Source organism: Microtus oregoni, unplaced genomic scaffold, assembly GCF_018167655.1.
Source record: "Microtus oregoni isolate MIOR12 unplaced genomic scaffold, Mior012 000022F_ref0000154, whole genome shotgun sequence".
NCBI lineage: Eukaryota > Metazoa > Chordata > Mammalia > Rodentia > Cricetidae > Microtus > Microtus oregoni.
In genome coordinates this window covers 12,767,544-12,777,906 of record NW_024543081.1, presented here as the reverse complement: position 1 = coordinate 12,777,906, position 10,363 = coordinate 12,767,544, and the positions used below count along the sequence as shown (strand labels likewise).

At 51.3% G+C, this 10,363-nt stretch overlaps 1 long non-coding RNA gene across 2 annotated transcripts; it reads left to right on the top strand.

Annotated features, from left to right (window-relative positions):
* Positions 1 to 1,283: 1,283 nt before the first annotated feature.
* On the top strand, positions 1,284 to 3,757 carry LOC121461141. 2 transcript variants are annotated; one of them, XR_005976162.1, is made up of 3 exons: positions 1,284 to 1,772; positions 1,934 to 2,080; positions 3,615 to 3,757. It is a non-coding gene; the product is annotated as an uncharacterized LOC121461141 (long non-coding RNA). The 2 variants fall into 2 exon arrangements; XR_005976163.1 differs by having other exon boundaries at positions 1,930 to 2,080.
* Positions 3,758 to 10,363: the final 6,606 nt, after the last annotated feature.

Genomic DNA, 10,363 nt, shown 5'->3' with positions numbered 1-10,363 from the left:
CTTGAAAGGGTTATTCGACCCCCCCCCATGACCCACAGGTTGAGAACTGCTGCTGCAATGTAAGGGGTGAGCCTTGTAAAAACCCGAGGGGAGGGGACTACTTGGGAGGGTCAGTCCCCGCAAGATACCACCTAGTCATTGGGGGTCGCAGAGTCTGAGGGTGCATACTGAAGTTCCGAGTTATATCAGAGCCCAACTCCTTCCCTTTCTGTACCTTCTCCATCAGATCCAAGTGAGGGACCTTCGCAGCCAGGCCTGAGTGGGTGGGTAGGTGGTGCTGGCTTAGCCAAGAAGTGCCTGCCTCTGATTCGTGGCTGGTTTCCATGGCAACCGATTGATTGCCCCAGCTGCAGACTCAAGGAGCATGAGCTGTCTCCCAAGCTGGACTGCCTGGGAGACCACCAACAGCGGTGGCACCTATGCCTCCCCAAAGGAGTCACCTTAGCTCAGCTCAAGAGCCATCTTTGGCACCTGCTATGCACACACGTTATGACGTAGCAGGAGGAAGGCCCTGGCGTGTGTGAAGCACCTACTGTGTGCAGCTGGAGTCCCAGGGCCTTGAACTGAACTTGACCCAGGCACGTCCCAATCCTAGAAGCCTCACCAGTAGGCCCAGAGGCTTCTCTGGGGAGGCACTGTGAGGTCTTAAAACAGTTAGTGGGAACAACTTATACCCTGGCCCACCAGGACACCAGGGCAGTAGCATGGAACCCTAAGGTTGGAGAGAGAGTCCCTGCTGAGGGAGGCTGGGCTGGAGAGATGGATAAAGCAGGATACATCTTGGCTGAGAGAATGGTGGGGTGGGAGGGGAGGGGATCAGGCAGGGCACCAGGGTAGGTAAAGGCAGGGCGGGTGACCAGCAGGACTCTGGGCCAGTAAGCATGGCAGGCTGGTGTCTTTCTGATTTGTGTGCTCTGGCCACACCTGCTTTCTTAATTATCCTGACCTCTGCCCTGCTTCCTCCAGGCCTGGAATAGGTTTTCTTCTGCCTAGGCCTGCAGAATCTCTAGCCTCCTTAACCACAGGTGAAGAAGGCTGGTATACTCAGGCACTGGTATGGTTCTTTGCTTTTTTATACTCTTGCATCTCTCTGTCTCCCCAACCCCTAAGTCCCCCCCCCCCCGTTCTGGGACAGTCCCCTCTCCCCCCCCTGTCTCCTTTCTTGACCTTGGGGGTAGTTTTACAGTGAGCCTGGTCCTGGTCCCAACCTGTTTCCTGGACTGTGGTTCCCACCCCAGCCCTGCCCTCTGTCCTGGCCCTGCCTCCTCACCCTCTTCCTTCTAAACCTCTGCCTGGTCTCTGGTCTCCAGATGGGCGCTTTAGGCCTGGCCTCATTGGCATTCTACCCACAGCGGCCTTAGTCGCAGGCGAGCTGCAGGAGCTATTCGGGTGAAGGAGCAAGGCAGAGAGGTTAGGCTGAGGGCTGGGAGGAGGCTGTGGGGGTGCTCCGGGGTGGCTGCCTGAGCCTCAATCTGGGGTCGGAGAAGGATAAGTTAGTCCAGCTCGGGCCAGACAACACATCACACTGCTGCTGAACACTGCCAACCCGGAACTTCAAACCTCTGCTCATCAAACCCAGCAGCCAGGGAGGCCCTCCTGGTCTTCTTTGGGGAGGTGAGGCCCATCCCTAGTGGGAGAGCTGGCAGAATCCACCCAGCCTGACATCCTGACATTCTGACATGGGGGCAGAGTCTCTATATTCTCGTACTCTCTGATATTCCTGGATTCCTGAAGTGCCGCGAAGCTTCCAAGGAGGACCACAGCCCCCACAGGTACAAACAGGTGAACAAGGACAATAGGCATAGAGCTTGAGCCTTCAGAGCAGGAATCAGGAGATTCGGAAGGTTGTTGAGCCAAAGAGGGGAGTGGAGATCCTAGCTGTATTCGTTACTTATTTCATTCTTTTTCATTTAGTTTTTCCTTTTTGAGACAGGGGGCAGGCCACCTATCCTGAGAGTGTGGGATGGAAAAGGAAGGACCTGGAGACAAGGCTCAGTTGGTAGAGTGCTTGCCTTGCTTCTGTAGCCCAGGCTGGCCTCCAAGTCACATTTTTCTTCAGCTCTGGGATGCAGCATTACAGGTATGCGCCACTCCCATCTGGCTTTCATTTATTACATAGTTAGCTAAGTCTGGTCCACACTTTTGCTGGGACTGAAGGTTCAGAAAAACCAATTCAGGTCCTGGTGCTCCCTGGGCTAACAGGAGCACCAGTAGATACACATGAATATTCATAAGGGCAACAGGAGAGGCTCATGCATATTCATAAAGACAGCAAGATTTCACCAGGGGCAGCCGTGAGATTGGGGCAGATCTATAAAGGTGTCCAGGACTTGGGGCTTGCTATGAGACTTGGGGGAGGGGCAAGCAGATGATGTGGGCCCACGCTGGACTATGAATAAGGAAGAGAATTCAAGGACAAAGACCCATCCACTGCACAGGAAGAGCAGACTGTAGTGGTTAGATCAGAGAAAGATTGTATTGGACATTTAGGTGCTGACTGAGGTTGTGGCCTCCATGGGAAGGGGAGAAAGGAGCCAGAAGCCTGCAGGCCACCTGTCTTGAGAGTATGGGATGTAAAAGAAAGTGGCTAGACACATGGCTCAGCTGGTAGAGTCCTTGCCTAGTATGTGTGAAGCTATGGGTTCAATTCTCAGCACCGCATAAATAAGATGTAGGGGCAAATGCCGATAATTCCAACTCTAGGCAGGTAGAGGCAGGAGGCCAAGGAGTTCCAAGTCATCTTTGGCTACCCAGCGAGTTCGAGGCCAGCCTGGGTTCCATGGGACTCTGCCTGTCCCACCAAAGCAATCACAGCAAAATAACACCAGCTAGCCGCCACTACCACCAAAACAAGAGACACACGAGAAGGAAGAGCCGTGAGCAGAGACGAGGGCAGCCAGCCAGGCCTCTCACAACCACACCATCCAGGAAATGCATGCTGGATGCTGGAGATGAAGGTAGCTAGGCTTGGCCATAGACGGGATATGTTACGGCGGAGGCTCAGCACGAGATGATGGAACTAGGGAGCAGGGACTGAGAAAGCAAAGATATTCACCCCTATGCAATGGTGGGGAGTGAGGGCCACCCAAGAGCGGGTGCTTGGCACCTGTTAGAGATCACAGGTGTTTTCAAGGGTGGTGTTGAAGGCACACAGGGCTCAGTTTTGGGCTCTTTCCCAGACTTCGCGCTTAACCCTCATTAACCAGCACTCCCATTTGTTCAGATGAGAAACTGAGGCTGGAAATGAGCCACTCATGCCATTGGTGAGGGATGGCAGCCAGATTCTAGAAAGGACTGGACAATTCTTATTTTGGATTTTGGAGTTATACCTTGTGGGCTAAACTACCCAGCTTGGCTATTATCATGGAAACACCACCACCACCAAATGGGCTGTATTTAAACACAGCCAAGGAGTGTGTGTGTGTGTGTGTGTGTGTGTGTAGCAGGGGAGGAGGATGAAGCTCAGTGGGCAGTGGCAGCCTAGCACCACAGAGGCCCTGGGCTCCACCCACTGCATTGCAAAACAATCACTCCGGTGCGAGCTAGAACACAGAAAGCCCAATCTCATACAAATTCCACAAGGCAGGAAATGTTTGTTTTCTTTCTCTTTACAGACATCTGAGATGAACATAACAGTGCATACCTGTAATCCCAACACGCAGAGGCTGAGGCAGGAGAACTAACTGAAAAATAGGGGCCAGCCTGGGCTACATAGTGAGTGCGGCGAACCTCTCGACCAGCGAGAAAGAACAACCACCACACCAGGATTCTACTCAGATCACGCTTTACTGGAGTGCCCTTGATTGATGGGGAGCAGGAAGCGAGAGGGGCAGGAAACGAGGGGCAGGAAGCGAGGGGCCGAGGGCACTGAGGCAGCTGCTTAAATAGGGAATTGGCACACGGGTCGCCTTGTGATTGGCTGCCACCAACAGCTGACACCAGACCGCATTGGGATAGGCTCAAGGACCCTTATCCACTGCGCATGCGGGAAGCGGGGGACACGCCGCTCTCAAAGGCATAGCCAAATATGGAGTTGTTTATTTCCAACAAGACAGGATGTCGGCGCCATCTTGTAATGGCGATCCTGTCTGGCTCCCTGCAAGTGAGATCCAGTCTAAAAAGAAAAAGGGAAAGAAAAGAAAAAAAACAAAGCAAAGCTTGGCCTTGGGTTGTGGCTCCCCCTCCAAATAAACGCAATAAAATGAAAGAAACTGCTTGGGAGGCTGGGGCAATGGGAGATGGCTTTGAATTCAAGGCCAGGCTGGGCTATGCAGTGAGCTTGGGGCCAGCCTGAGCTATACAGTGTGATGGCTTGTCCCAAAGCAAACAAATGAACAAATTGTCTTAAAAGGGGGAAAAAAAGCATGATTTGTTTTTGTTTATTCAAGACAAGGTTTCTCTGTGTAGCCCTGATTGCCCTGGAACTCAATCTGTAGACCAGCCTGGCCTAGAACTCACAGAGATCCACCTGTCTCTGCCTGTCGAGTGCTGGGATTGAAGGTGTGCACCACCGCCGCCCAGCTATAAAAATAATGATTGATTGGTGGTTATCCTAAGGCAATTGGCAACAGGACTGGGGCTCCTTGGATGGTGGTCCGCAAGTGTCTTTGGCTTCCAAAGTGCTGTCCAAAGTTGAGTCCCCTTCCCTAGTCTTGTCTGTACTGGGTACCTCCTTCTCCCGCCTTGGGATGCCTGCACATGAACCCGCTCTTAGGATACCCAGCTCAGTCAGAAGGCACCGAGAGGAAAATCAACCCAGAGTCCCCCATCTAGAAGACGGTTTTTCCCCAACGGCTCCCCAGTGGGAAGACCTGAGAGCTTCAAGACTCCTCCACCTGCAGGGTCACTGTGAGCTCTCACCAGGGGTGTGCCTGAGGAAACTGCCTGCTTCCCGAGTGCCTCAGTCCCCCATCTTTTCAGTTGTCTTCCTTAATGACTAAAGAATAGCATCCTACCCTCTCTGTAGCCTCTGGGTGGCGTTTCAAATGCTTTTAAACACCGGACTCCCTCGGTGGCAGCGGTGGCAGCGTCTCAGGGAACCCTGTGGGAGCCTGCCTGGAGGGTTGGCCATTATCAGTTCAAATAGAGGAAAGGCCATCACCCCCGGAACGGAACTGGACAGAGCAGCAAGCCCCACTTAGCGGCTGTGGTAGCTGTGATCTATTTAATTCCTGCTGACCTGGACATTGTTTTGTTTATTTTATTTTATTTTATTTTATTTTATTTTATTTTATTTTATTTTATGTGTATGGGCAATTTTCCTGTATGTTTATCTCCCTTGGTGTCTGCGGAAGCCAAAGAGGACATTGTATCTCATTCCTTGGAATTGGAATTGCAAACACTGTTGTGAGATGTCACATGGGTGCTGGGAATTGAACCTGTGTCCTCTGGAAGAGCATCCAGTGATCTTAACCACTGAGCCATCTATCTCTCCAGCCCCTTAGACATAGTATGTACAAGAGAACAGGGACCTAAAGAGTCAAGGCTCATGGGATTCAGCTAACCCAACTGGCTTGTCTAAAACTGGGACCATTCTGGTTTGTTCTGAGATGGGTTTCCTCTAGCCCAGACTGGTCTGGAACTTGCTATGTAGCTAAGTGTGACCTTGAACTTCTGATTCTCCACCACCTCCTGTTTCCTGGGATTACAGGTGTGCAGCACCATACTGGCTTATGAGGCCAGTTGTCTCTTTGTTGGTTTGTTTTGAGACAGTCTCACTCTGTAGCTCTGGCTGGCCTGGACCTCACTATGTTGACCAGAGCCCCCAGAGATCTACCTGCCTCTGTCTTCCGAATGTGAGCAATTGGGGACTGTTCTTAAAGCCTGTGCCCCTGCTTCCAGCTGGTAGTGGGCAATGGGACCTCCCAGAAACCTTCCAGTGGGGAGGGGCACATGGCAGCATACGGCAGAGCCTAATGTGGGGGTGGGTGTAGAACGGAGAGACCCCACTTCCTGACCCTGTCTTCTGTCACAACCAGATAGTTTAGAGTGAGTCAGAGGGCACCCCCTTCCCCATTCAGCCATCATGAAGCAGGAAGCACTATCCTCCAAACCCACTTTCTTTCTTTTTGTCATATTTTGGACCAAGTCCTCCACTAAGCTTGACCTTGACAGAGGGAATAAACGCAAAAGCGGGGTGAGTGGTTTTGGCTTTCTGTTCTGGGCACATCTCAGCAAGCAGGAAGACTGTGGGGGTGGGTTGTCTGCTCTGGATGAAGCAGGTGGGGAAGGGCAGGGGCTCTGCAGACAACGGGCAAAAGGCAGGAGCTGGTGATTCACGCGTGAGAGGAAACGCACGCGCTTAGCCACGGCACAGAGATAATTCATTCCCACTCAGCTCTGAAAGCCATGGAAATTTTAATAAATGTAATTCCATTCAAATGAACAAATATTTTAAAACATGCAGTTATTTAATCTACCACTGAAGAACACTCACTGTCTTCAACAGCTCGTCACAAGCCTGGGCGTCCCCTCAAAGCCTGCCATGTGCTACTTCCCAGCCGGGCCCCAACTCACAGGTGAGGAAACTGAGAAGGGATGAGTCACCTCGCCATCAGCTGTCAGGTGACAAGCAGGTGGCATAGAATGGCTAAGTTGATAGATCTCAAAAGTGTGGTCTTAGACTCAGAACCCTCAACGTGGCCTAGGAACGTGTTAGAAACCACACTGGTAGATTCTGCCCAAGACTTGAGAGGAAACCTTGGGGCCACACATCTATTTGTTCAAGCTCTCATTGGGGTGATGTGGCTGGGACAGCTCCCTCTGCCTTCTGGGGGAGTATGCAACAGGGGTTAAACAATGTCCACCTGATTATCTTAGTTCCCTTTCTCCTGCAGGTCCCTTGACCTGCCGAGCCATCTCTGTACCTTGGAACTGGGTTTAGAAACATATAATACTGGAAGCAACTGAAGTCTCCAGCCGTGAGAGCTATGGGTTGGGTAGTTTGGTTGCTGTGTAGTAAAAAGGCAGTTTGTGAAGGCTGTACAGTACGGCACAGTGATTTTCAGTTCTGCCCAAGGCTTTTCCCAGGGTTATCAAAGGGCATTCTGATCCTAGAACCACCTCAGTCCTGAGCAAATGCGGACACATGGCCACCCGACATGGAAGCACTGGTAATGCTGCAGGCAGAATTGTTCCATTCTGTCCTCCCTCTGGGCAGGGAGTATCATGGTACTTCACTCCTCTTGAAGCTAGGTGACCATATGACCTTCCGTTGCTGGTGAAACATGATAGGGAATGATTGTCCTTCTCAGACAGCGCTCCTGGTGGTCTGTGCCAGGATGGCACCGAGTCAGACTGGGTCCCTGAATTCCTGTGACAGAGACCTTTATTCTACTCCCTACATGATAGCATTAGACACACCCTTTATTACTAGTATTGTGTGATACTGTTCCTGTGAAGATGCGGACAAAGGCCTATTCATCCCAGATGGGAAACCAAAGACAGATCAAAATAAGACTACCACCAAAGTCTAGTCCAGTTGGTGAGCCAATGAGTTTATTGCGTTTATTTACAGAAGTGTGGGTGAAGAGTTACTTATAGGGACAGAAATGACTCAAAGACAGCCTCCTCACCAAAGCCCATCCCAGCACGGGTGACAGCTCACAAAAGCTGGCAACCTGGAACACACTGCACAGTCTGTAGGCAGCTGGTCGGGCTTGAGAGGGTCCTTTCCAGGTAGCTCAGTTGGGCTAAGTCTCTTCCAGTCACTTACCTGCCTCTTTTAGGCAGCTCAGCTTGGAGGGCAGTCCTTACTGCTGAGAGATGCTGAAGGGGGGGGGGGGGCAAGGGAATCTGGCTGGTTTCAGGGATTTCCTACTTCTGAACTTAAAGAGCTGCCCTCCAGGATAGAACATTGTATCACTTAGAACAACCTGTGTCTTAACCTCCAGGATGAAACATTGTATCGCTTAGAACAACCTGTGTCTTAAGGAGCTGCCTTCCAGGATGGAACATTGTATCGCTCGTATGGCAGTAAATTGCTTACACAACAGCAAGCCTTAGGGCTTGTTACTAAAGGATGCCTTCGCTTGCCCTGACTGGCTGGTCCTGTGGGATATGGGAACATCACAGGACTAAAGCAGATGCAGACCACTAAATTGTATCTGCGGTACCACTTTGGAGATCTAACTTGCTACACATGTGGGCGTGCTGGACAGGTTGGGAAATGCTGGCAATATCCGCTGTACTAAAGTCTCATGACTTTTATTTTCTTCTCTATTACACTGTCCAGTTTTCTCAATGGAGGATGTCATTAGTTTTTGGATGGTGGATATTTTATTAAAATGATAATTTCTTTGCAGCAGAGATGGGTCCTCTCTGGACCTTTATTTACTCAGGGGATAGTGTTTATGGCAATGGGTTCACGACCCCTGTGGGGGTGGGGGTTGAACAATCCCTTCACAAAGGTTGCCTGAGACCATCGGAAATCACAGATATTTACATTACAATTCATAATAGTAGCAAAATCACAGTTATGAAGTAACAATGAAAATAATTTTATAGTTGGGTGGTCACCACAACATGAGGAATTGAATTAAAGGGTCACAGCATTAGGAAGGTTGAGAACCACTGCTTTATGGAGAAGGGATGGATAGATTTAAGCCTCAGTGGATGGGCAGGCTGTGGAGGTTGGGACCTGACCCTCAGCTTCCTCCCAGCCCGTACTTGGCCGGCACCGTTGTATTAAGCAATCCATTCCCAACAGTCATCCTTTGGATGGGAATGGTCCTGTCTCTCTGTGGGCTGCTGGGAGGAAGCAATGTGTTCAGAAGATGGAGCAATCTTCTGCATTTGGCTTCCTCCAGGGTGCCTGTGTGTTGGCGCCTTAACAATGAGGAGCTTTTGTTTCCTCTGGAAGGAAGGAAGGAAGGAAGGAAGGAAGGAAGGAAGGAAGGAGAAGAAAGGAGGAAGGGAGGGAGGGAAGAAAGGAGGGGAGGAGGGGAGGAAGGAAGGAAGGAGGAGGAAGGGAGGGAAGAGAGAGGGAGAGAAGAAAGGGGAGGAGGGGAAGAGAGGAGGAAGAAAGAAAGGAGGGAAGGAAGGAGGGAGGGAGGGAGGGAGGAAGGAAGGAAGGAAGGAAAGAAGGAAGGAAGGAAAGCAGGCTGTTGTTGCTGGCTAACACACCCTTGGCTGAGGCTCTGGTTAAACAGGAGATGGGATGGAGTGCCTTGGAGCCAGCCACACAGCGCTTTCACCCTCCTTGAGGGAAGCCCCAGACCTCCATGCTATTGCATTAGAAACTGAGCTATGACCACATTATTGGGGCAAGAGAAAGGCTGGAGAGCTGGACTGGCACTCTATGGCACAGGATAACTGTCCCCGCATTGGAGAATGCAGGAGGAGGAACAGGACACGCTGACAGAGGCCCTGGCCGAGTGGCTGGTATGTGCTCGCGGCATCAGTGCTGACTCAGGTGGGCTGGGCTGTCTGTGCCTACTATGGAACACTGGGTCTTCTAGAAGTGAAGGGGAGGCTGAGTGAGGAGGTGCATACTGGGAACCCTAGAATTTCAGAGGCGGAGGAGGGGGAATCACGATGAGTTTAGGCCAGCCTGGGTTACAGAGTGAGGCCCTGTCTCAGATAACTGTAATCCCAGTATTCAAGAAGTCGAGGCAGGAGCACTGCCCATGAATTCTAGGCCTGCCTAGAATTGTAAGAATGTTTCAAGCAACCAAAACCACAAAACAATTCTCCTAAGTAAGAAAATGAAAATCAAGGGACTCTCTAGGATCATTATGGCAAAGTTGTTAAGGCTACATCACAGAGAAGCCAGTGGGCTTAGGAAGGGCCAGGAACTTCTGAGACCCTTAGAAAATCTACTTCTTCCTTGGGGCTGTCCTGAGCCAGCAGGCCAGCTATAGGCTCTGGGTCCCAGGATTACAGTGGGGAATCCCCAGCTTCCAGTGGCAGGAGATGAGTTGATATGGCCCAGAGCCACACGGCCATTGAGAAGCTAGGATTTAAACCCAGGTATGCAACTACTTACAATATGCCATTGGGCCAGGGCAGGATGAGCAAGAAAGGGAGACAGGACAGGGTCAAGAGGGGACTAGCAGAAAGGTAAAAGGGGGTACAGCAAAGGAAGTGGAGGGCTTCTGGTCTAGCCTAGGTATCAGTCCCAATACGGGAACCTGCAGCTCCCTCCACTGACTGACCTGTTCATCCTGAACCTATCCTTGTACCAAGCTGTTGGGGAGTCTGGAGGCCCCCTGACATTCAGGCTGCTGCCCAGCCCAGTCACCAGCTTCCTTACATATCTGCCAGTTCCCCGTGTCTTCCTCAATCCATCTTGATGGAGCGTCCCCAGAGAGACTCTGGCCACTACCCAACAGTCTAAGGCTGTGCACGCCTGGCTAGACAGGCC